This window comes from Silene latifolia, chromosome 11 (assembly GCF_048544455.1).
Source record: "Silene latifolia isolate original U9 population chromosome 11, ASM4854445v1, whole genome shotgun sequence".
Lineage (NCBI taxonomy): Eukaryota > Viridiplantae > Streptophyta > Magnoliopsida > Caryophyllales > Caryophyllaceae > Silene > Silene latifolia.
Window position 1 is genome coordinate 190,234,343 of NC_133536.1, and position 23,986 is coordinate 190,258,328.

The 23,986-nt window shown below is 42.4% G+C and overlaps 1 protein-coding gene and 1 non-coding gene across 2 annotated transcripts in view; one reads left to right on the plus strand and one right to left on the minus strand.

The window, feature by feature from the left end:
• LOC141614521 (uncharacterized) overlaps window positions 1-23,986 on the plus strand; it is a 75,179-nt gene that overhangs the window by 16,084 nt on the left and 35,109 nt on the right. The window lies entirely within an intron of this gene.
• Window positions 16,064-16,170, minus strand: LOC141616136 (small nucleolar RNA R71). Its single transcript, XR_012530505.1, has one exon. It is a non-coding gene; the product is annotated as a small nucleolar RNA R71 (small nucleolar RNA).

The window sequence follows — 23,986 nt, forward strand, 5'->3', positions numbered from 1 at the left end:
GTCAAACAAGAGCTCTTTACCCGAATCTTCCCATCCTCTCTGGAGCCGATTCCTCGCCAATGGTACTACTCCTTGGACCCGAAAAACCTCACCACCTTGGATGAGATCGCAGTCGAGTTCGCCAAACAGTATGCCGACAACGTCGAAATTCAGGCCAACACCCGTACCCTCGAGGTGTTAACCCAAAATGACAAGGAAGGATTCACTGAGTTCCTAACCCGTTGGAGGAGGGTGAGTACTCAGTTGGTTAGTAAGCCGAGTGAATCAACTCTGGTAGAAAATTTTGTTAACAACCTCCACCCGGTTTATGCCAACCTGCTGAGATATCAGAATATCAAAAATTTTCAAGATCTGCAAATTCTGGGGACACGTATTGAGAACGACCTCCGAAAGGGTGTCTTAGCAAAGACCACTGGCAGGGGTTATCAGGGATCCACCTCAACCGGATCTCGCCCTTACGGTCAGACAAACGAGATTGATGAGGTTAACCTCGTCGAACCATCTGCAAAGAAAACTGAACGCCCCCAGAGAGTGTTCACCAACATAGGGTCAACTTATGCGAGTGCCCTGAAAAGGCTTATGGACCAAGGGAAGTTACAACCGATCGGGCCCACCCCGGACCCGGCCGACGCCAAGAAATCCCGATTTTGGAACCCCAACGCCTACTGCCAGTATCATCGAGGGAAGGGCCATGATACTGAAAATTACTTCAAACTCAAACACCTCATTCAGGACATGATTGAGAAGGGAGATTTGCCCATACCCCCACCAACTAAACCGAACAACAAGACGAATCCTCTGGGAATTCACGCCATCTCTGACGATGAGCCGACCCTAGACTGCTTTCATCTCATCTTGCCGATTGACGACGAGGTGAATGTTCTGGAAAAGGACCCTTCAGACGGAGTGTTTGTATTCAGTGCTGCCACCATGCTCACTATGTTTCAGCAAGTTGAAGAGGCCATAGCCAGTCTCTCTGAGAGGATCACCCGACTCGACGATGCCTACCGTTGACTCATATTCAATCCCCCAACACCGCGCCCGAGGGAGAATTCCCCAAGCATTAAAAACTACCCACCCCAGGATGGATTGCTCCCGCGACCATTCTGGCATAGACCTCATGAAAATCACCTCTAAAGTAATCACCCTCAAAATAACTACCCTCAAAATAATTACCCCCATAAAAATCGCCCTCACAAAAATATTCTCCACAAGAACTACCCACCGAGGAATACCCCTACAAGGTATCCTCGAGACCCTGAAATTAACGGCATATGGCGGGAAGATGTTGAAGATGTATATATCATCCCGGGGAAGGAAAAGCGGACGAAGGAAATCGGACATCTCACCCGGTCCGGACGTCCCTATCAGAATCCGATCAATCCAACGGTCGTTCCAACGACGAACGACCAGATCGTCCCAGAGGTGGACACCCAACCAAGGGCTCCTGAGAACTCAATCCTAAAACAGCTCCAGAAAGCAAAAGCTGAGATCTCTATTTGGCAACTGATCGCAACATCTTTTGAGCATCGACATGCCTTACTGCAGGCCTTGGGAAAACTAACCGTGCCCTCCACCTCTTCCCCAGAAGAAATAGTGGCACATATGACGAGAGACGCCCCTGATCTGAGTAACCCGGTCGTCTTCTCCGACGAGGATATCCCCCTGTTCGGAGCCAATCATAACCTGGCCCTGTACGTCACCGTACAATGCCTCCAGAAGAATATACCGATGGTCCTCGTGGATGACGGTTCCGCCGTGAATGTCATTCTTCTCAAAACTGCCCACAGGCTGGGTATTAAGGAATCTGATTTAATCCCAACAAACCAAGGAGTACGCGCCTACGACGGCACTCGTCGCAAGGTCGTTGGGCTAGTCACTTTGACCGTCGCAACCGGGCCACTAGAAAGACAAACCAGTTTTCAAGTGGTCGACATCGACGCATCTTTCAACATGCTCCTGGGACATCCCTGGATTCACGCCATCAAGGCGGTCACATCAACGCTCCATCAAAAGATCAGGGTCCCCTTTAACGGGAAAACGATCACGATTCCCGCTTCCCCAATCAAAGCAGTCATGAGAAGAGGGGTAGTGTAACACCCCCTCATACCAAGGTACCTTACCAGGACTACCCAAGCATGAAAGGCTGTTACCATCTCGGTTGCCCGAGGTTAGTATATATCAAAAACGTCCGTCCTAAACACATTTATTAGAAGTACTGTAAAGTATTAATGTTTACAACAATCCAAATCCAAACAAAAACCAATAAAGGGAATACAACTGAGGACAACTACAAAATCATAGCTAAGACTCGTGACTGTGATACTACAACTGGTGATGACGACTTCCCCATGACCGCCCAAGCTCACCAAATGCAATACCTGTCAAGTCTGCTCACCATCCCCGAATGGATCACCGCAGGGTTTACAAAACAACAACAACGGGGTCAGTACCATTCAATCAATATAAGATAAACAAACAATGTAACCGACTGATCATCCTCCATAGTAACCGACTACACACTGAAGTGTGTAACCCTGCCAGATTACCCATCGCAACAGGTAATCCACTCCGCCAGTGGGTGACCGCAGCCCATCCCCACCAAGTCCAGCTCATCAACGAGCGACTAACAATCCCTGTCCCTTAATGTGCACATCCCCTCCCGTGACGGATTCCACGGAGGGCGAACTAGGGTGTGAAGCCACTCCCGCAAGTGACTCCACCACAATTACACAACACCACAGCTTCACCGCTGTCACAACACTACAACCGTCACAACACAACCACATCACCACTGTCATCACAACACCCATACTCCGATGATCAACAGATAACAACAATTACAACACAAGCACAATCTTAAATCAATTAACAGTAACTGATTAGGGAAACCCTACCTTTTCGCAATCCGATATGCTCTAATCAATCATACAATAGGCACAGCAATTACCACATCATCACCTACAACAATTATAATCAACAATCAACACACATATAATGACAAAACCCTAAACCCCCAAATTAACCCAAAACAATAATTAGGGCCAAACCCTAAAAGACAACTTAATGAGACTCATGAAATCAGAGACTTACCGACATAATCGATGCAAGGCAAGATTCGTTAGACTCACGAACAATCCACGCAAAAGAGAGGGAGATTTGGAGAGGATTAGAGTTACGTTGTGTAGTTTAGGTTTTGTAAAATGTTTAGAAACTGTAAAATGCGTCTCAATATAACTCTAGTCCTTTCTAAATCAACCGCGGAAAATATTACCCTTCAAACCGGATACTCGGTCGAGTATAGAATATACTCCGCCGAGTATCCTCTACTCGGTCGAGTATTACCCATACTCGGCCGAGTATTCTCGGGCGATAGCCAAACAGAATACCCAACACACTTTGCTCGACCGAGTAGGCCATACTCGGTCGAGTACCAACCTATAAAATCCGTAGTGTTACAATCTTCCCCCCTTAAAAAGAACTTCGTCCCCGAAGTTCCAACCCAACCTATAAAACATGAACACCTAACATTAACTCCACCAGCCACTCTTACTAGTTAACATATCCTCTCGATATTGACTCCATAATATTATCGAATAACCACAATATAACGTTGCCAACCTTGTCTCACTTCCATAACACTCACTAGCAACTCAATACCAAGACAATCCACAAAACAAGATCAACCATCGAAACGGAATGAAACGGAATGTTACATTCTACCACCCTAAAAAGGAACTTCGTCCTCGAAGTTTACTCACACTCATAACATCATCATCCAACTGTCAACACTATTGAAATATTCTCCCATTCCTAAACATCGAACTACTACAAGTACGGTCATGACCTTAAATCAAAACAAACAAAACAAATCTCCGTCCTTTATGCTACACCAACACTCTACTTCCAATTATACTACCATATGCACAACCATCAAAATCTCTTTTATCGCATCCTACTCCTCTTAAGATAAATGTTACGTCCTCGTAACTCACTAATACTAAATCCTAGCTATATCGTCTCATTATCCTCATCACCACCGCATGTCAAAGATAACCACATATAATCTAAACACTCGTCATGTATATATCCAAGGCTCTCTTACTTAAACATTTCTCATACCTCAACTCATTCGGCACACCACCTGACCTATACCATAAAACTCGTAGCAAAATCACCATACTAACTCTCCATTATTACTGCAAAACAACATACCTCTTTATGTAAAGCACCTATCTCCTAAAAGCATAACTCACGATCCACACTCGTTACGTACACTCACACTAGATCCTCAAGTTCTTTCCTTCATTACCGCAAAACTCATACATAACTTAACATGACACTATTTCCCCAACACCCTACACTCACTGTCTCAACAAAGGATTATGAACCACCTGCATCTTTCAGGTCATTACCACACATGTTTTACGAATCACTTGCCATTACCATGTCTACTAAAGCCTTATCTAGAACAAGATCAAAATTACTGTAACAACCTTTCACAACCGTGTCCCATCAACAGAATATCACTATACCATGACAACAACGAAAACATATATACAACTCTATTTCATATCATACTCTACCCTCATTCCCAAACTTAACCTGGTAAAGAAAACATCAATAAACAAGACAACTGTCTATCTGCACAAACTGAAACTCGCAGGGAGCAACATCAAACAAAACAAAAATCTATGTATAACTGGTATGTAATGTCGAAACTCGAATCATAATCATCCCGCCTACTCCACCACAACCGGTGACGGCATCGCAACACCGCCACCAACAGCCGCACCGTAGTGCGAAAATGCCCGCATCACAACATGCAGTACCATGTCCGGATCACCACTCGAGGCACAACAACCACATCGATAAACATCACAATCACATATAATTCCCATAAACACTGACTCAGTATGACATTTCAAACAAGAAAACTCATTCAAAACCGTTCTACTAGATTATAACACAACATATTATACGGAATAAACTGACAAGAATCTCATGAACATCATCCTTACCATTTCACGGAATAAACATGTATCATCAATACACATACAATTTTAACTATCCATGCCAGATCAATCAAATTATTACCTTTTGAACCTCATTCCATTAGTATACCGTACCCAACATAAATTACAAAACATTCATATAACAACTTTATAATTATCACACCATACCACTTCTTGTGAGGTCAGAACCTCAAACAAACATTTACACATATCATAGACCCGTAATCACATCCAACTAGTCAATCCTGATCACGTAAGTTACCCCCCGATAAAGGTTACCTCTCGCTTGAGTTTAACTCGTATGCCCCTCATAACACATTCTCCCATTCGCATATTCATCATCCCATGCCAAATGTAACCATACCATTAATACTCAACTACTAACAACCGCCTCATATAACCACATCTTATGCTCTCTCACAACTATACATATCAACCTGGTCTCTACAAAATCAACCTCTTTAGAATTGCTACCTTTCTAATATACCATCACCCTTAACCACTAGTCACAAACGATAACACTACCATTGTCCGGACATCAACCTCTTACACTCATCTCTAAACATCACGATTTCTTTACTAACTTTGGTTAACATCCCTAATAACGAACATCAAATCCATCAACAAAATTATCTCAACGTTCTTCCCAATACGATTCTTAATTGTATTATTACCCGACTCACCACCAAGATTTCATATCGTGCAAATTCTCTACCCAACTTTTACTTTACTTAATTCCTCGAAACTCCTGACTAATCATGTTGTTCTGAAACTCCTATATAACCATTAATTCAAATCCTCATGCTAGTACCATACATCTCGACGATTCCTTACTTTATATCACATAACTCCGGTGAACATTTTTTTTCCTTAGTTTTACTCCCCTAATTCTTTTGTTTTTACACTCGACAAAAGCAATTAACCACTCAACTCCTTATTACCTCTTACCTAACTCTTTAATGCTCCGGTTACCTTCTCATTGCTCCAAAACTCACATCTCATTATTTCATATCGATATCATCTAACTCTTTCTTACCATAAATATTCTCTTATTATGCTATCACTCACCCTTGTCACCAATCCATCCATAGAATCAACGTTTATTTGTTCAAACAACCGCATCTCCCTTTTTACATCTCTAGGAATCAAAATTCATTTTATACCGTTTGTCCAAAGAATTACACACTAGGCTCACCCCTTGATATTCCAACTTCCCAAACTTAGCCACTATCTACAAATCCACATCGTGATATAACTTCCTTTAAGTTCACTATATACCTCTCTTTCCTATCTTCTTACAACAACCTTCCATTACATATATCCTTAAGCAACTCTATCCTAGCTGTCTTCCTCCATAAATCCTTACACATCCAAAAATGGCACTATTCGTATCCCTTATCTCAATCTTTCATTCTCATGCTTCTTTACACTTACATCACCCTTGCTCATATATACTTACTTTTATATTACTCAACACACGATATATCACTCACCATATCTCACAAAACATGCTCTTTGCCTCAATTAGCTCACATTCTTCCTTTTTCTTTTTCCTCTATCCTTCACAACGACATTAACCCATGTCTTCCTTACCCAACACATGTCCCTCATAAGCCGTCATTCTCCATGTCATAACTTCCGGTAACTTACGTATCAAGACCGTCTCACATATAAAAGAATGCGTTGAGACTCAAAACATACATGTGTATATACCCTACGACTCAAAACAATGTAAAAACATAGCCACCGGCTCAAAACAAAAGTAAGAACATAGTCACCGACTCAAAGTGGCCGCCCTATGAGGTACTCGGTCGAGTACATAACATACTAGGTCGAGTACAAGGTACTCGGTCGAGTAACTATATTACTCGGTCGAGTTTTCGACTCCAGAAGCAAACTCAATTGTCGCAGAAGGATTACTCGGTCGAGTATTGGGAATACTCGGCCGAGTAGACCTTACTCGGTCGAGTATGAGACTACTCGGCCGAGTTCACGACTCCAGACGCTAAACAGTATTATCACAGAGAGATTACTCGGCCGAATATGGAATACTCGGTCGAGTATAAAAGATACTCGGCCGAGTAGGGCTACTCGGTCGAGTATCGCCAGCTTCTCAAGACCGTCCAGTTTTCGTAAAACAGTCATATCTCACTCGTTACTTGGTCATTTTGGGCGTGTGACCTATCGTTAGAATCGTAAGAGGAAAAGCTATCACCTCAACTTGGAATCACATCAATATCACTTCTAGAACTAGACTTATGACAGTTTTAAGACAACCCTTCCGTAATCGGTCTTTATACAAATCAAGTTTTCTAAGCCAAAACAACTTGAACATAAATAAAGCAACCATTAGCAACTCAACACTTCTAAAACCTGTACATGGGTGAACTTTTATCATACCCACATGGAAATTAGATACGACATTCATGTATATAGACACATGCCGGTAACCATATGCTACTACCAACAATCAAGCATTATCATCATCATGTTCATATGCACATGTACCACTACCATACTTCATGCTCAAGATTGTATTAAACAGGTAACATGATCACATTCTTCATGCTCAATATTAATCAGATACGAATTCACAATTCACCTTTCATATTTTACCATGCTCCAACACTTAACATGCCAACATATTCACGCTCAAAGTTTAACATCAACAATCCTCGATACATCTTTCAACAACTATCACATTCCACTTCTTTCATCATTTCATCCAACCATGCACAAGATTCAAACTATAAATATCAAACACACATGACTCAAACCTACAACAGTTTCCCCCCATGTGACCGGCTTGAGATCGTAAGGGCCTTAATGCGACTTCGGGGCGTCTCCCAAGTCTTTGCGGTAGCTCCAAACAACTCTCCCCGGGTTCATTTTATTTAGACTCCCTAAGTTCATTGGGTTCATTAGTTTTAGGTGCCAGAATCTTCGGCTCTGATACCACTTTGTAACACCCCCTCATACCAAGGTACCTTACCAGGACTACCCAAGCATGAAAGGCTGTTACCATCTCGGTTGCCCGAGGTTAGTATATATCAAAAGCGTCCGTCCTAAACACATTTATTAGAAGTACTGTAAAGTATTAATGTTTACAACAATCCAAATCCAAACAAAAACCAATAAAGGGAATACAACTGAGGACAACTACAAAATCATAGCTAAGACTCGTGACTGTGATACTACAACTGGTGATGACGACTTCCCCATGACCGCCCAAGCTCACCAAATGCAATACCTGTCAAGTCTGCTCACCATCCCCGAATGGATCACCGCAGGTTTTACAAAACAACAACAACGGGGTCAGTACCATTCAATCAATGTAAGACAAACAAACAATGTAACCGACTGATCATCCTCCATAGTAACCGACTACACACCGAAGTGTGTAACCCTGCCAGATTACCCATCGCAACAGGTAATCCACTCCGCCAGTGGGTGACCGCAGCCCATCCCCACCAAGTCCAGCTCATCAACGAGCGACTAACAATCCCTGTCCCTTAATGTGCACATCCCCTCCCGTGACGGATTCCACGGAGGGCGAACTAGGGTGTGAAGCCACTCCCGCAAGTGACTCCACCACAATTACACAACACCACAGCTTCACCGCTGTCACAACACCACAACCGTCACAACACAACCACGTCACCACTGTCATCACAACACCTATACTCCGATGATCAACAGATAACAACAATTACAACACAAGCACAGTCTTAAATCAATTAACAGTAACTGAGTAGGGAAACCCTACCTTTTCGCAATCCGATATGCTCTAATCAATCATACAATAGGCACAACAATTACCACATCATCACCTACAACAATTATAATCAACAATCAACACACATATAATGACCAAACCCTAAACCCCCAAATTAACCCAAAACAATAATTAGGGAAAAACCCTAAAAGACAACTTAATGAGACTCATGAAATCAGAGACTTACCGACATAATCGACGCAAGGCAAGATTCGTTAGACTCACGAACAATCCACGCAAAATAGAGGGAGATTTGGAGAGGATTAGAGTTACGTTGTGTAGTTTAGGTTTTGTAAAATGTTTAGAAACTGTAAAATGCGTCTCAATATAACTCTAGTCCTTTCTAAATCAACCGCGGAAAATATTACCCTTCAAACCGGATACTCGGTCGAGTATAGAGTATACTCGGCCGAGTATCCTCTACTCGGTTGAGTATTACCCATACTCGGCCGAGTATTCCTGGGCAGTAGCCAAACAGAATACCCAACACACTTTGCTCGACCGAGTAGGCCATACTCGGTCGAGTACCAACCTATAAAATCCGTAGTGTTACAGGTAGCCTCCCAAGCCATTGAGGAGGACGATAATGAAATGTGGGGTTTCTAAGCCGTGAACGCCATAACTGATGAATCGGCGCCCTCTGACTGTGACCCATTCAGCAACCTCACTGTCAACCATATCATGATGCGTCAGGGTTATTTCCCGGGTTTGCCGCTCAATTCACTGAAGGACCCATTGCCTCCCTTGAAACAGGAAAAGGTCCCCAACATCCCTTTTGGACTGGGATACGAACCTACTGACGAAGATATCCGGGAGATGAACCTCCTAATCCGAAAACGCAAGAAGCACGGGGTTATCCTCCGTCCCTACCACTTGACTCTCAACGGATACTTTGTCCCCGAGGGAGAGTCTGAACTCTACCACGGCTTTCCGAAGCCAATCTACGACTCTGTGGCGAGGGCTAGACACCCGGGAGTGGAAGTCTTTCAGGACTGCTACTTTATCCCCGACAACATCGAAGCTGCATCAACTGAGTCCAAGCCGTCACCATGCCTCGACGGACAAGCTGTCACACTAATCTTTGGGGAAGATAACATCAAACGCCTCGACTATGAGGATATCATCAACATCGCCCTGAAAGATATTCAGTTTGATCCAACCGCCTTGATCTCCGATACTGACCCGGAGAAAGCTACCCAAGGCTGGAAGAAGACCATCAAGTGGACCGATCGCCAGGGCCGCATTCTCAAGATAACAACTGGAGAAGGTCCTATGTTCAAGGAAGGAAGTGAGGAAGGATCTGAATCTGAGTCTGAGTCGGAGTCAGAGTCTGTTATAGCTCCTAACACTCCTAATGTCCCAGTCAAGGTCCCCTTCCCACTGTTTTACCACAAAGTCGTGGCTGATTCAGAGGCTGAGTCTACTAGGGTCACCCCCACTCCTATGAAAGGTGACAACCTGGAGCCTGTTCCAGGGGCCACTTCCTCCGTCGTGTCGCCTCTGACTGACCACGAGATGTCTGTCCTTTCCGAGCTTTTCGCTCATGTCAACTTAATGAACGCTAAGTTTGCTTATGACTCGTCTCAATTTAACTGCAATGCAATTCTGAATGATTATGAGGAATTTGACTTGGGTGACTACCCACCTCACTTAGCCAAAAAACTTGACAAACGGGAAACCAGAACCCCCTTCATTGAGGAGACCGAGCCTATTAACGTAGGAACCGACGATACACCTCAAGAACTTAGGATAGGGACAACCCTGGACCCCTCGGAAATACAACAGTTCATTAACTTCCTCCACGAATACAAGGACGTATTCGCCTGGTCTTAGAGAGACATGCCTGGGATTGACAGAGAAATCGCAGAGCACCGGATACCCATCAAACCCGGGGCTAAACCTGTGAAACAGAAAGCTACGCCGGATGCGTCCTGAATGGGCCCTAAAAATCAAATAAGAAGTGGACAAACAGTTCAAGGCTCGGTTCATCAAAGTGTCTGAATACTCGGATTGGGTGGCCAACATTGTGCCGGTACCAAAGAAAGACGGAAGAATTCGGGTTTGCGTCGACTTCAGGGATCTGAACAAGGCGAGTCCAAAAGACGACTTCCCTTTGCCACATGTTGACATTCTGGTGGACAACACCGCCGAACATGCTCTCCTATCATTCATGGAAGGGTATGCTGGGTACAACCAGATTAAAATGGCAGAGGAAGACATGCACAAAACTGCGTTCACTACACAGTGGGGTACATATTGCTACACAGTCATGTCTTTCGGCCTCATCAACGCCGGAGCAACCTATCAAAGAACCGCTACCACTCTCCTACATGATATGATGGACAAGGAGGTAGAGGTGTATGTCGATGACATGATCGTCAAATAAAAAGAACGGGACGGACATATCAATGCCCTCCGGAAATACTTCGTTCGTCTGCGGAAATATAACATGAGACTAAATCCTCAGAAGTGTGCGTTCGGGGTCACCTCCGGAAAACTCTTGGGACATGTCGTTAGCAAAAGAGGCATTGAGATTGATCCAACCAAAATCAAAGCCCTTCAACAAATGCCTCGGCCTAGGAACGAGAAGGAGATTCGGGGATTTCTCGGTCAGGTCCAATACATCAGCCGGTTCATTGCCAAGCTCACTATGATCTGTGAACCAATATTCAAGAAGCTTCGCGCCTCCGATCACACCGATTGGGACGACGACTGTCAAAACGCCCTCGACAGGATAAAGGAGATCCTATCCAAACCTCCTGTTCTCATGCCACCTCAACCAGGGATTCCTCTATCCCTATACCTGACTGTAACCAACACAGCCATGGGAGCAATGTTAGCACAAACTGTTGGCAACGAGGAGCGAGCCATCTACTACATCAGCAAAAAGTTCATTGAGTACGAGACGAGGTATACCCAACTGGAAAAGACATGCCTTGCCCTAGTATGGTCAACAAAGAAGCTGCGGCATTACATACTCAGCTACACGGTCCACATCTACTCCAAGATGGACCCGGTCAAATACATCTTCGAAAAACCCGTACTAAACGGAAGGCTGTCTAGATGGACACTAATGCTGTCCGAATTTGATCTCAAGTTTGTATCCCTCAAGGTTATCAAGGGAAGAGCAGTTGCCGATTTCCTAGCAGAAAATCCCGTCAACGAGGATCCAACGACCGACACATGGTCACTTCCTGACGAAGATATCCTTTGTGCCGACTCTGACGCATGGGACCTATACTTTGACGGTGCATCTAATCTGAGAGGCTTCGGGATAGGAATCCTTCTAATATCACCGGAGGGAGAACATGTTCCGATCTCAGACAAGCTAGACTTCGCCGTCACAAACAATGCCGCTGAATATGAAGCATGCCTCATCGGCCTACAAGCCGCCATCACACTTGGCATCAAGAGACTGAGGGTCCACAGCGATTCCTCGCTCATCATCAATCAGGTATCCGGATCATGGAAAATCCGATCTGACAGCTTAGCTCCCTACCGAGCAAAGATCAATCAAGAGGCCGAGTTCTTCGACCAAGTCGACTACTTCCACTTGCCACGAGAGGAAAATCAATTTGCTGATGCCCTGGCAAAACTTGCCGCGCTCGTCAACATACCTGACGACATGACATCGATGCCCCTATGTGTCGAGAGACGGAGCGAGCCAGCTCACATTTGTGCCATTATCGACGACGAGGAAAGCCATGATGAACCTTGGTACCAAGCCATCCTCAACTACAAAACCAAAAACGAATTTCCTCCCAACTTTGATCAAACAGGAAAAAGAGCCATCCGTTTATTTGCATCACAATTCGTGATAAACCAAAATCAACTCTACAAAAGAACACCCCAAGAAATTCTCCTCCTTTGAATTAACCATCACAAAGCCAAAAAAGTCATGGGGGAGGTTCACGAAGGAGAATGTGGCCCTCACATGAGTGCAATGATGCTTACACGGAAAATCATGCGGCTAGGTTACTACTGGACCACCATGGAAGCCGATTGCCGTAACTACGTCAAACATTGCCATAATTGCCAAATCTTCGCCAACATACAACACATACCACCATCCCTTTTATACACCATGACATCACCCTGGCCATTCTCAACCTGGGGCATTGACATCATCGGGAAAGTCAACCCGATAGGCACCAAGGGGCATTGCTTCGTCCTCGTCGCCATCGACTACTTCACCAAATGGGTGGAAGCACAGTCATATGCAGTCTTGACGGCCAAACAAGTGGCCAAGTTCAGTCAAAACAACATCATCTGCCGATATGGGGTACCCCATGAAATTATCAGCGATCAAGGCTCTCACTTCTGGGCGGAAACTCAAGCTTTGCTGGACAAATACAAGATCAAACGACATCGATCATCCCCCTACCATCCCCAAACCAACGGAGCGGTGGAGGCAGCGAACAAAACTCTTGTCACCATTATCAATAAAATGCAAGACAACTACCGCGATTGGCCGAGCAAGCTCCCATTCGCACTCTGGGGATACTGAACCTCCATTCGAACACCGACAGGCGCCACACCCTTCTACCTAGCATACGGTATGGAGGCGGTTCAACCGGTGGAGTTAGAGGTCCCTTCTCTATGCATCCTGCTAGAGAGTCAAGTCCCTGAGGCGGAATGGACCCGTCGAAGGTACGAGCAACTCACTCTCCTAGACGAATGGCGACTCAACGCCTTGAACAACGTCCAGCTATACCAACGACGTATACAACGGGAATTCAACAAGAAGGTTAAACCCAGAAACATCCAGGAGGGCGACTTGGTCCTCAAGTCAGTTCGAGCACCATTACTGATGTGACCATAATTAGCGCACATTTAGTCCCCGAATTAGCCTCGTTCCCATGCTTTTTAGTGCATATTTGGGTCATTTACTATCTTTAGTTCTTTGTTTTGCATATTCTTTGAGATTTTGATCCCTTGGTAGGAAAGGAGTAAGAATATTGCATTTTCGAGGCAAAACAAGGCTAAATTGATCAAATCCAATGACCAAGCATCAAGGAGAGACAAGATTAGAAGGCCTTTGTACATATTATAGTAGAAGAGCAAAGTTGAGAAAGGATCCTTGAGTCCCCAAGGAAATCCCCAAGGAATTTATGAAGAAAAGGGAAGAAAAGAAGAAGATTTGTTGCTGAGTGACAATCCGAGCGGATTGTCACCAATCCGTCTGTCCCGCAGCTGCACAATCCGAGCGGCTTTGCTCTATTCCGCTCGGATTCCACCTCCACAATCCGCCCGGATTCCCTTGAATCCGCTCGGATTCCATCACAAGAATCCGCCCGTCCCGACCTTATTCCGCCCGGATTCCAGCACAGCACGATTTCCTCTTCTCCAAGCTACAAAGAAAGAAGCCCTTTTCTCGAAAAATACCGGGTCCTCCTTGCTCAATCTAAAAAGTGTAATTACTAGTTTAGCCCTTAGTTAACCCTAATGCATCCTCCCTAATTTTCACTATAAATACCCCATTAGTCTAATTAAAGGAGCATGTTCTTCTTATCAATAATTAGAGTAGTTAATATCAATCAAATCTCTCTTTAATATTGTAATCAAGTATTAATCAAGTTTTAATCCAAGTTTTAGTTCTTTAATCTCTCTCTTGTTCATCCTTTATTTTGGGTAATTGAAGATTATTTGGGTTATTATTGGGGGATTGACAACCTCTCAATCAAACATCAAGTACTTCTATTATCTTTGCTTTATTATTGGAATCATTAGTAGGTATAATCTCTTAATCCCTTTTTAATTATTTTTAATTACTTTCATTTATTCATCATGTTTCATTTTGTTGGTATGATTGACAACCTTGCTAGCATGATCAACATGATAATGAGTGAGTAGTCTCTTAGCTAGGTTTTAATGGGTGATTAGGGGAAACCAACATGGGGAATGATTCATGCTTAAATTAATATGCTTTCATGGTTTATTTGCTTGCTTGTTTTGATCTCAACTCATGCACATGTTATGTTTGATGAAATGCTAAGCCTATGAATCCTTGTATTTACTATCATCACCTATCTTTTCAATGAGACTTGTAAGACATAACCCAACTCGAGTCTCATTAGACCATGCATGTTGTTGAGTAGGGAAGATTAAGTCGACTTGTAGGTGTTGTACAATCTAAATGATTCGGCTCCGGGACCCAAACTTTCCTAGGATTGTAAGATATAACCCAACTCAATCCATCACAACAATAATTGCTTGCTTATAATTTGAGAACATGTTTGTATGATCATATCCCATGATTCCCCTATGATCCCATGACACCCTAGTGCCTTTAATCAATTGTTTACACCCCTTTAATTCATATTGCTTGTTTATTTTCATTGCTATTTTAGTTTAGTGACCTTCTACATCAACCCAAATTGTGACACCCCTTAGACACCACTAGTTGCAATAGAAATCTCATTTCAACTCCCGTCCCTTGGGATCCGACCTTTACTTGCCTCTTTACTAATTGTAGAGTTGTTTGTGAAGTTATAAATTGTGTTTTGATTCGACTGTGACTCAACGACCACATCTTTAATTGTGAATACGAAACAGACCGATCAAAAATGGCGCCGTTGCCTGGGACGGTGTTTGTTTGATTTAGATCTCTTTTTATTGTTATTAGTTGTGTCTTTCTTTGCCTTGGGGAAGTAAAACTCCTCAAGGTTTGTTCTAATTATTTTCGAGTTGTTTGATATTTTGCATGTCTAGAAGGTCACAAGGTGACTTGCTACCTTTTGACCGTGAAATCGAAAGAAACTTGACGAACAATAGGAGACTTGTTAGGAGGAATTTGAGAGGTATTAGTGAAGTTGTTCAAACCACTAGTGAGTTTGTCAATCCTTTCGCAATAGAAGGAGAAGAGAACCCATTACACAATACCCCACAAAATCCACCTACAATGCCTAAATTCTCGTCACACTCCGTACCCACCGAGGAGAACCTACCCAACGGTACTCCTACACCACAACATCTAACCGGAAATTTTATTGCCAAATCCGCCTTTATCCAATTAGTTGAAAGAAGCCAATTTGGGGGGATGCCTAGTGAAGACCATCATTCTCATATGGAGGCTTTTTGTGACTATTGTGATGCGATCTCACAAACCGGTGTAACTCAAGACCAAATTAGATGGGTCTTATTTCCATTTTATCTAATTGGCACCGCCAAACAATGGTTGAAAGGCCTTGATAAGGCTACTCTCGGAATAGACTCTTGGAAGAAGTTGGCTCTAGCTTTCTACAAAAAATTCTACCCACCGGAAAAGACTAACATGCTAAGAGCTCAAATTACGGGTTTTAAGCAAAGGGATGAAGAATCTTTGTATGAAGCTTGGGAGCGTTTCAAAGGAATTTGTCGCTCATGTCCTCATCATGGACTTAGCGAATGGTTCTTGGTTCAACAGTTTTGGAACGGTCTTTATGAAGACTCAAGAAATATCCTTAATATGGGATCGAATGGGATGTTCACCGAGGTTGATGACAACCAAACTTGGAGCAAAATTGAAGATATGGCAATCCACAATTCACAATATAGTAGGCCTCGCAAGGCTACTAGAGGAGGAAACCACGAAGTGGACGCCGTTACTCAATTAGGTGCCCAACTAAGCTCCCATATCGATACTATCAACTTGAAGTTCGAAAAAGCAATGGTTAGACTTGAAGAAGTCTCAAAATCACCAAAGCATCATGTCAATGCCATGACGGCATCTTCATCAATCCCAAGTGGGATATGTGAGAATTGTGGAACTTTGGGTCATGACCCAAGTGAGTGTAGGGGAACAACCGAACAAGTTAATGCTTTCCAAGCATATAAAAGTGGTACCCCTTATTCAAATTTTTACAATGAGAATACCAAGTTCCATCCAAATCTCTCATACAAAAGCCAAAATGTTCAAAATCCTCAAACAACATACACTCCACCACCCATGAGAAATCAAAACCAAAGACCCTTTTACAACCAAAACCAAAGTTATCAAAATCAAAATCCATACAATCAACAACATGACCAAGGTTTGGATGTCCAAAAAGCGGTCCTCCAAATGCAAAAGAATCAACAAGAGTTTTTCACTCAAATGCAAAAAGATATTCAAGCAAAGGAAATCACCATCAACAACATTCTAGCTCACACCAAGATGTTGGAAACCCAATTGACTCAACTAGCATCTTCAAGCTCACAAAGACAAAAGGGGCAATTACCACCTCAAAGTAATCCCCCTAGACATGAAACGGTTAGTGCTATTCACTTGAGGAGTGGCACAAGGTATGAAGCACCGAAGAAGCAAGTTGAGGATGAAGTTGTGGAAGCTAGTGAAAAGGAAGAAGTTGTGCAAAACTCCAAGGTTGGAGAACAATCAAAAGAAGAAGTTTCAAAGAAAAATGAAGACAAGGCCAAGGAGAAGGAGCCCATTGTGATTAGACTTCCTTTTCCAAGTCGCCAAGCCAAGCCCAAATTTGATGACCAACTTGGAAAGTTTATGGAAATTGTGAAGAATTTGGAAGTCTCAATTCCTTTCACAGAATTAATCAATCACGTACCGGCCTATGCGAAATACATGAAAGATATCCTCACAAAGAAGAAGTCAATCCGGAAACTTGAGACTATCGCCTTCACTAAGGTGAGTAGTGCAATACTTCAAGGGAGTTCACCTCCAAAACTAAAGGATCCGGGAAGCTTCTCAATACCGTGTACCATTGGCGACACAACGATCAACAAAGCCTTATGTGATCTAGGGGCTAGTGTGAGTGTCATGCCGTACTCGGTGAGTAAGAGGTTGGGGATGGGAGAGCTTAAATGCACCAACATCACACTCCAAATGGCCGATAGATCGACGAAGACACCATTAGGGATATGGGAAGATGTCCCCGTGCGAATTGGGAAGTTTTTCATCCCGGTGGACTTTGTCATTGTTGATATGGAGGAAGATTCCAACATTCCGATCATTCTAGGAAGACCTTTCCTACACACCGCGGGTGCGGTGATTGATGTGAAACATGGTGAGCTCACTCTAGAAGTGGGAGATGAAAGTATAACTTTTAATCTTGACAAGACTATGAGAGCTCCCCATTTGCTTGAGCCATGTTTTATGGTTGATCATTATTGTCGGAAGGATGAAAGGAAGAAGTCGGAATTCCAATGGAAAAAGAAAATTGAAGATGCTCCATTCAAAGAGCAAGTGAATTGTGACAAGGAGAGCTTGCAAAGCTCATCAAAATCAATCAAGGAAGAAGAATATGGCCTCATTGGCCAAGGGAAGAAATTGGAAGAGTTGTCTCCATCAAAACAAGAAATTTTCAATGATCAACTTAATGAAGTTTGTGGTCTTTGGGACGACGAATTTGAAGGGATTTTTAATCCCTACATTGGACATGCTATTGATCAAGATCGACAACAAGGGCCAAGGTCTATTGAAGACCTCTACCATGATAATGAACAAGCTTTTGATTACTTCTTCAAGGTGTTGAGCAACATCAACAACACCTTGAACATGCCCCCTTGACATCTCATCAAGAATGAGAGTTTGGTGGAGTCCTCCCTAAACCACCACTTGTAAATATTTCTAACTCCCTAACTCGCATTTCAATTCTTGTATTGCATTTTTGTCATCTTTGGATTTACTTTATTTACTTTGATCAAGATAATTGTCATGTTTGAGAGAAGTGAGGGAGGGACTAACAACTTCAATTGATGTGTAGTGCTTAACCTTAGTGTGGGGATGGCAATTGCCTAGGCTATCCATGCCTTAGTAGTGCCCCCACAATGAAGAACACAAGAGTTGAAGAAAGAATAGAAGAATGATAAGGGAATTGCATTGCGCACGGATGGAACTGAATCCGTGTACACAGGGGAAGAATCTGAGCGGATTGAACAGAATCCGCCCGTCTTGAAGAATCCGAGCGTCTTGCAGAAAATCCGCCCGTCCTGAACTGAGCTGAATTTTGAAAATTTCTTGATCGTGGATCAATCCGGCGTCCCGAGCGTAAAATCCGCCCGTCTTGAAGAATCCGCCCGTCTTGAAAGAAAGACGTCCGTCTTTGCAGCTGAGGAAAACAAGAAAAATTTCCTGGACTGAAATCCGTCCGTCTTCAACCGAATCCGCTCGTCCCGTGTCAAGCAAATCCGAGCGTCTTCCACCGAATCCGCCCGTCTTTAGGCGAGTTTTGTAAAGCCCAGAAAGAGCAGAATCCGCACGGATTAGGCAGAATCCGCACGGATTGCTTCTGCAGATTCGAAAATTTCGGTCTCTATAAACCCCCCCCCCCCCCCCTTCATTCATTCATTCATAAGCACTACCCACAACATCAAAACCCTCATTCTCTCCATCACAAAAACAAAAATCCTCAACAACATTCACAAAAACAAATCAAATCATCCTTTCAACAACAAATTAATCACTCCTCCTTCATCAAAAATCAAAACCAAGCACAAAAGCTTCAACATTTGAGTCGATTTTTGAATTCATAAAGGCAAAGCCTTTCACCTTTAAATCGACTTGGGTATACTACAAATTGAAGATTTTTCATTCTTTTCTTGGTTTAATTCATCAATGGCAAGGACTATGGGACCAACAAAGGCACCAAAGGCTAAGGCACTCTCACAAAGGCAGAAGGCTCTTCAAACAAAGAAAGCATTGGCTATGATGGTAGCAACACCAAACTTGGAAGTGCAACAACAACAACAACAACCTTCTATGGGAGCAACAACACCTTCTACTCCGGAAATTGATCAACTTTTGCATTATCCGGAGGTAACTTTTATTTCCGATACCCATAGAAACACCTTTGTCAAGTTTGCTATGAAGTCATTACAATCCACCAAGTTTATATGTGAAGATACCTTAGAAAAATTGGGTGCCTTAGAGCAAACTAGAGCCTTTTTCAATGCCATGGGGTTGAAGAAATTGTTTAAAACAAAGGAATTGACATACCCCTCCCTTACCTTGGAATTTTTAAGTTCTTTGAAAGTCACCAAATTTGAGAATAGGGAAAATCTCGAGTTTCGTCTAGCTAATGTTAGTAGACGCATTTCCTTTAGGGAATTGAGTGGAATTTTGGGTCTTACTGATGAACCGCGATATTTCAAGAATTATGGAAAGTATGACCCCGACCCTCTTTGGGAGGCGATTTCCGGAAGGAAATTTGAGAGCTTTCAGGCGAGTCGTGCTCTTTTAGTCCACCATCCGGGCATAAGAGTATGGCACAAGGTCATGGGAAACACCGTAATTGCAAGGAAAGATACCAACCACCTTACCCCTTTGAATATGAAGAGTTCAAGCCGGAAGGAGTTGAAGTTAGAAAATATTATGTGACTCTTCTCATGGAAGCAATCCACAAGCAAGCCTTTGAAGATCGGAAAAATGCTTACTTGGCTCAATATCCACCCCTCCTACACTTAGCTAGGCAAGGACTCTTTGATCCATCTTGTCCTTTGCCTAGTTGGGCGGATAAAGAAGTCCTATTTCCGGGTGCATCTAGGGTCGTTTTGGGTGACAATGAGGTTGTTGGTAATGATGAAGAAGTTGATGATAACATTGGTGAAGAAGCAAGTGAAGAAGGAGGAGAGGATGGTGAAGATGATGATGAGGAAGATGAAAAAGAAAGTGAAGAAGCGAATGACAAGGGAAGTGGCAATGTGGCCACTTCTAATGAGGAAAGTGATGCTGATGATAGCATGATGGAAGACTAGCAAGCCTTGGAGACTCCTACCCTCTCATGGTTTGTCTATTTCTCTCTTTGTTTTAATTATAATTTTGATCATTGTTGGAGTAGTCCTAGCACCATAGAGGACTCACACCTCGGTACCATTGAGGTGTTCTCATTCTATTGTTCCCATTTTGCAAAATCCAAAATGACAAAATAGTCTCATGCATTGCATAGTGTGTGCATGAACTACACCAATCCTTGGACATTAGCAATAGTGTCCCACTCGGTTTGGGGAAATTAATGCATACACAACGGGAGGTAATCTAAATTATCCTCTCCGTCATAACAAAAATCATGCATCATGTAGTGTAGCTTAGTGTAGATTGCATTTAGTGTAGAAATCATGCATCATCTTTGCATAATTTCCATCACTTTGGCCATTGAGGACAATGCCCATATTAGTGTGGGGATGGGAATTCTAACATTTAACTCTTATTCAAAAAATCAAAAACCATAAAAATTTGAAAAATTTCAAAAAACCAAAAACATGTTCATTTCCTTTGTAGTGTAGTCTTGTATATGTTATTGTATATATTGTGTTTGTTCATCCTTGTTCACATTGATCGACTACGCCACATTCGAGACATGAGGATATTGAAGACCGCATGGTATGATCTTTCCAATCTCCTTTTTCCTCTTTATGTTAATGACTATGTGGCTTTATTTTGATTGATGCGGTATAAACAATGTGAACTTAGGACTTGCATTTAGTTTACATGGCATATTAGTTGGTAGAATCATTTGCATTAGGATGTATAAATGTCAGTTGCATCATGGCATGTAGTTGCATGTTAGAAAAATTTTGTGAAACCGTCTACTTGGGAAGCTTGACAAGTGTATATAGGCCCTAGTAGATGATTTTTGTTCTTAAGACTTTGCTTGTTAGAATACTTGTAAAACACCCTAGGATGTGTCATGCTAGTATCCTTTGACCCATGGATTAAGGCCTAGTCAAGAGTACCTTGTGGTGTGATAACTCCTTGGCTACCGTTTATTCCAAGGTGACCCTTGAAACCATGCAACCATCATTCATCCATGTTCTACCACATTTTTGTCATCAAAAAGGGAATGGGCACAAAAAGAAATCAATTTGAGTTCAATGAAATGAAAAGTGAAAGAAAGTTTGCAAAAATGCATCAAATGAAAAAGGAGCAAAAAAATAGAACTCCTAAAGCTTCAAATACAAGCCACCCTCCCTACATATAGGGTGACTTTGAAAATGTTCAAAAGAAAAATGCAAAAAAGTTGAAAGTTGTCAAGTGTTTAATTGCCAAAAATAAAAAAGAAATGGCAAGAAAGTGTTCTCAGATGTTATATGCCACAAGAAATTGGGGGGAAAAACAAAAATAAAAGTGATACCCGTCGCTGTGAGTACCAAAGATAAAATTTATATTTCCTATTAAGACTAACCTAGGCTAGTGGTAACAGGGTCGAACCACAAGGAGGCAGATGTAAATTTTAGTTGATTTATATTCAGTCTGAGGTAACTATTGTGGGGGTTGAATTGAATTGGTCTACAGCTAATAGTGAATAAAGACAATAAACTAAATAAACGATTTAAACGGATAAAAGAAGGGTACTAGGATGATCGGTTCATTATAGCTTCGGCGGCAGCAAACTAAGTCGGTCTGAATCAAACACAGGTGAGGCGGGAAATAAAGAGGTCCTCTCTGTCCACTCTTAACAAATAGCATCTTTCGATCTCGCTATAGGTCCCTAATGTCACTAATACTAACTTTCGTCCTGAAAATTGACTAACGGTCTAAACTATACCTATCTTTCGATCTTAGCACAGTTTAGTCGATTTAATTGATGGTCAAATAACTTTCACTATCTTTCGATCTAATGGGTCGGTCATAAATTAGGTATCTAACTGGTCGCATGCATTCGATTCGTTAAATACAACATTAAAACAATTAAAACGAATATAAAACCCTACGAGGTCGGGCGATCGACCTACAATGTCGGGCCGATCGACCAACACGCGAGACAAATCCGTGTATAATCTATTGCCGCCTATGCCATAAATCGCCTACATCCTAGCACTATAGAATTAGCTACTCATGCTAAGGGTAGAAACAACAACATAAACGATAAAGCTAACTACCGAATTCATGCTAAAAACAAGAAAATAAACAATTAACAATAAACAATGATAACGGTTACGGGAATCTACTTAGCAATTCTAAACTATTGATAAAATAAAGATGAACTATAATTAGGGCAGAAGAATACCGAATTGCAGAGGAAAGATTAGTTATTAAGAACCGAAAATCCAATGCTCAACAATCCCAAACCCTAACTATCAAGAACCGTATGCGAAAACTTAATGAAAATTACTGAATAAAACTTTGAATGAACACTGAATAATAACTTGATGATGATTGAATGTTTCTAGGTTACGTTATATAGCAACTAACGCAACTTTATTTCCTAAACCTAGCATAACTTTGGGCTTCAAGATTCACGATCTTTTAATTCTCGTCTGGAATAGCAGCCTGGTCGATCGACTAAGGTAGGTGGTCGATCGACTGCTTAGCAATGAACAGTGGCTTCTGGAACCCGAACATTGGTCGATCGACTGAGGGTGATGGGCGATCGACTACTTGAGCTGCTACTTGACTTCTTAAAACTCGTGGACTAGTCTTTTGGGCCTTGGATTGCGCACCAAGCTCGTTCCTTAAGTGATTCCTTCACGTCATTTGCAATGCAGATTACTCGGGGACGGATTTAGATCGATTTTCCCGTTGAATTCTTCACATTTCTGCAATAATGTACAAAATACGGAAGTAGACGGAAATAGGGAGAAATGTAGCATAAACTACAAGAATGAGCTCTGAAATGCGTGTAAAATGGGATGTAAAACATCATATAAAAGACACGCATCAAACTTCCCCAAACCAAACCCTTGCTTGTCCCCAAGCAAGAACTAGACTCGATCTAATGACCTAATGGAACGAGTTCAATCTCAGAGCGAATTGTCAACTGTAAAGCCTAAACCAATTTAATGCATAACCAACAATCAATTAGTAATGCGAATCATGCAAACGAATTATAAAGTCGTTAAAGACTGATGAACCGTCAACTGTAGAGACTTATCAAATTGGACTCTCGCGGGTCGCTCAAATCACTCAATAAGCACAGGTGATATATATGTAAGATAGAAAGAATTAATTTTGTAGTGACTCTCACCTAACTACGACCTATGAAGACATGCCAGCAATAAAATATGAAAATGATCTCTATAACCGTAGATATGCATTCCAACCAACAAAAGACCATGACACATGCCGAGGTATATATGGGATATGTGAGGTATGGGTAAGAAGAGGCAAAACTATTTATGGAAAAGTGGAGGTACAGGTGATCAAGCTAGTACCAAAACGGAACCATATGGCAACATCCAACTTCTTTCTCATAGACAAACAAAACGGTGCTATAGCAAGCACAAATCTCACAATCTCCAGGTATAAAAGTAATCAATTAACTCCCCA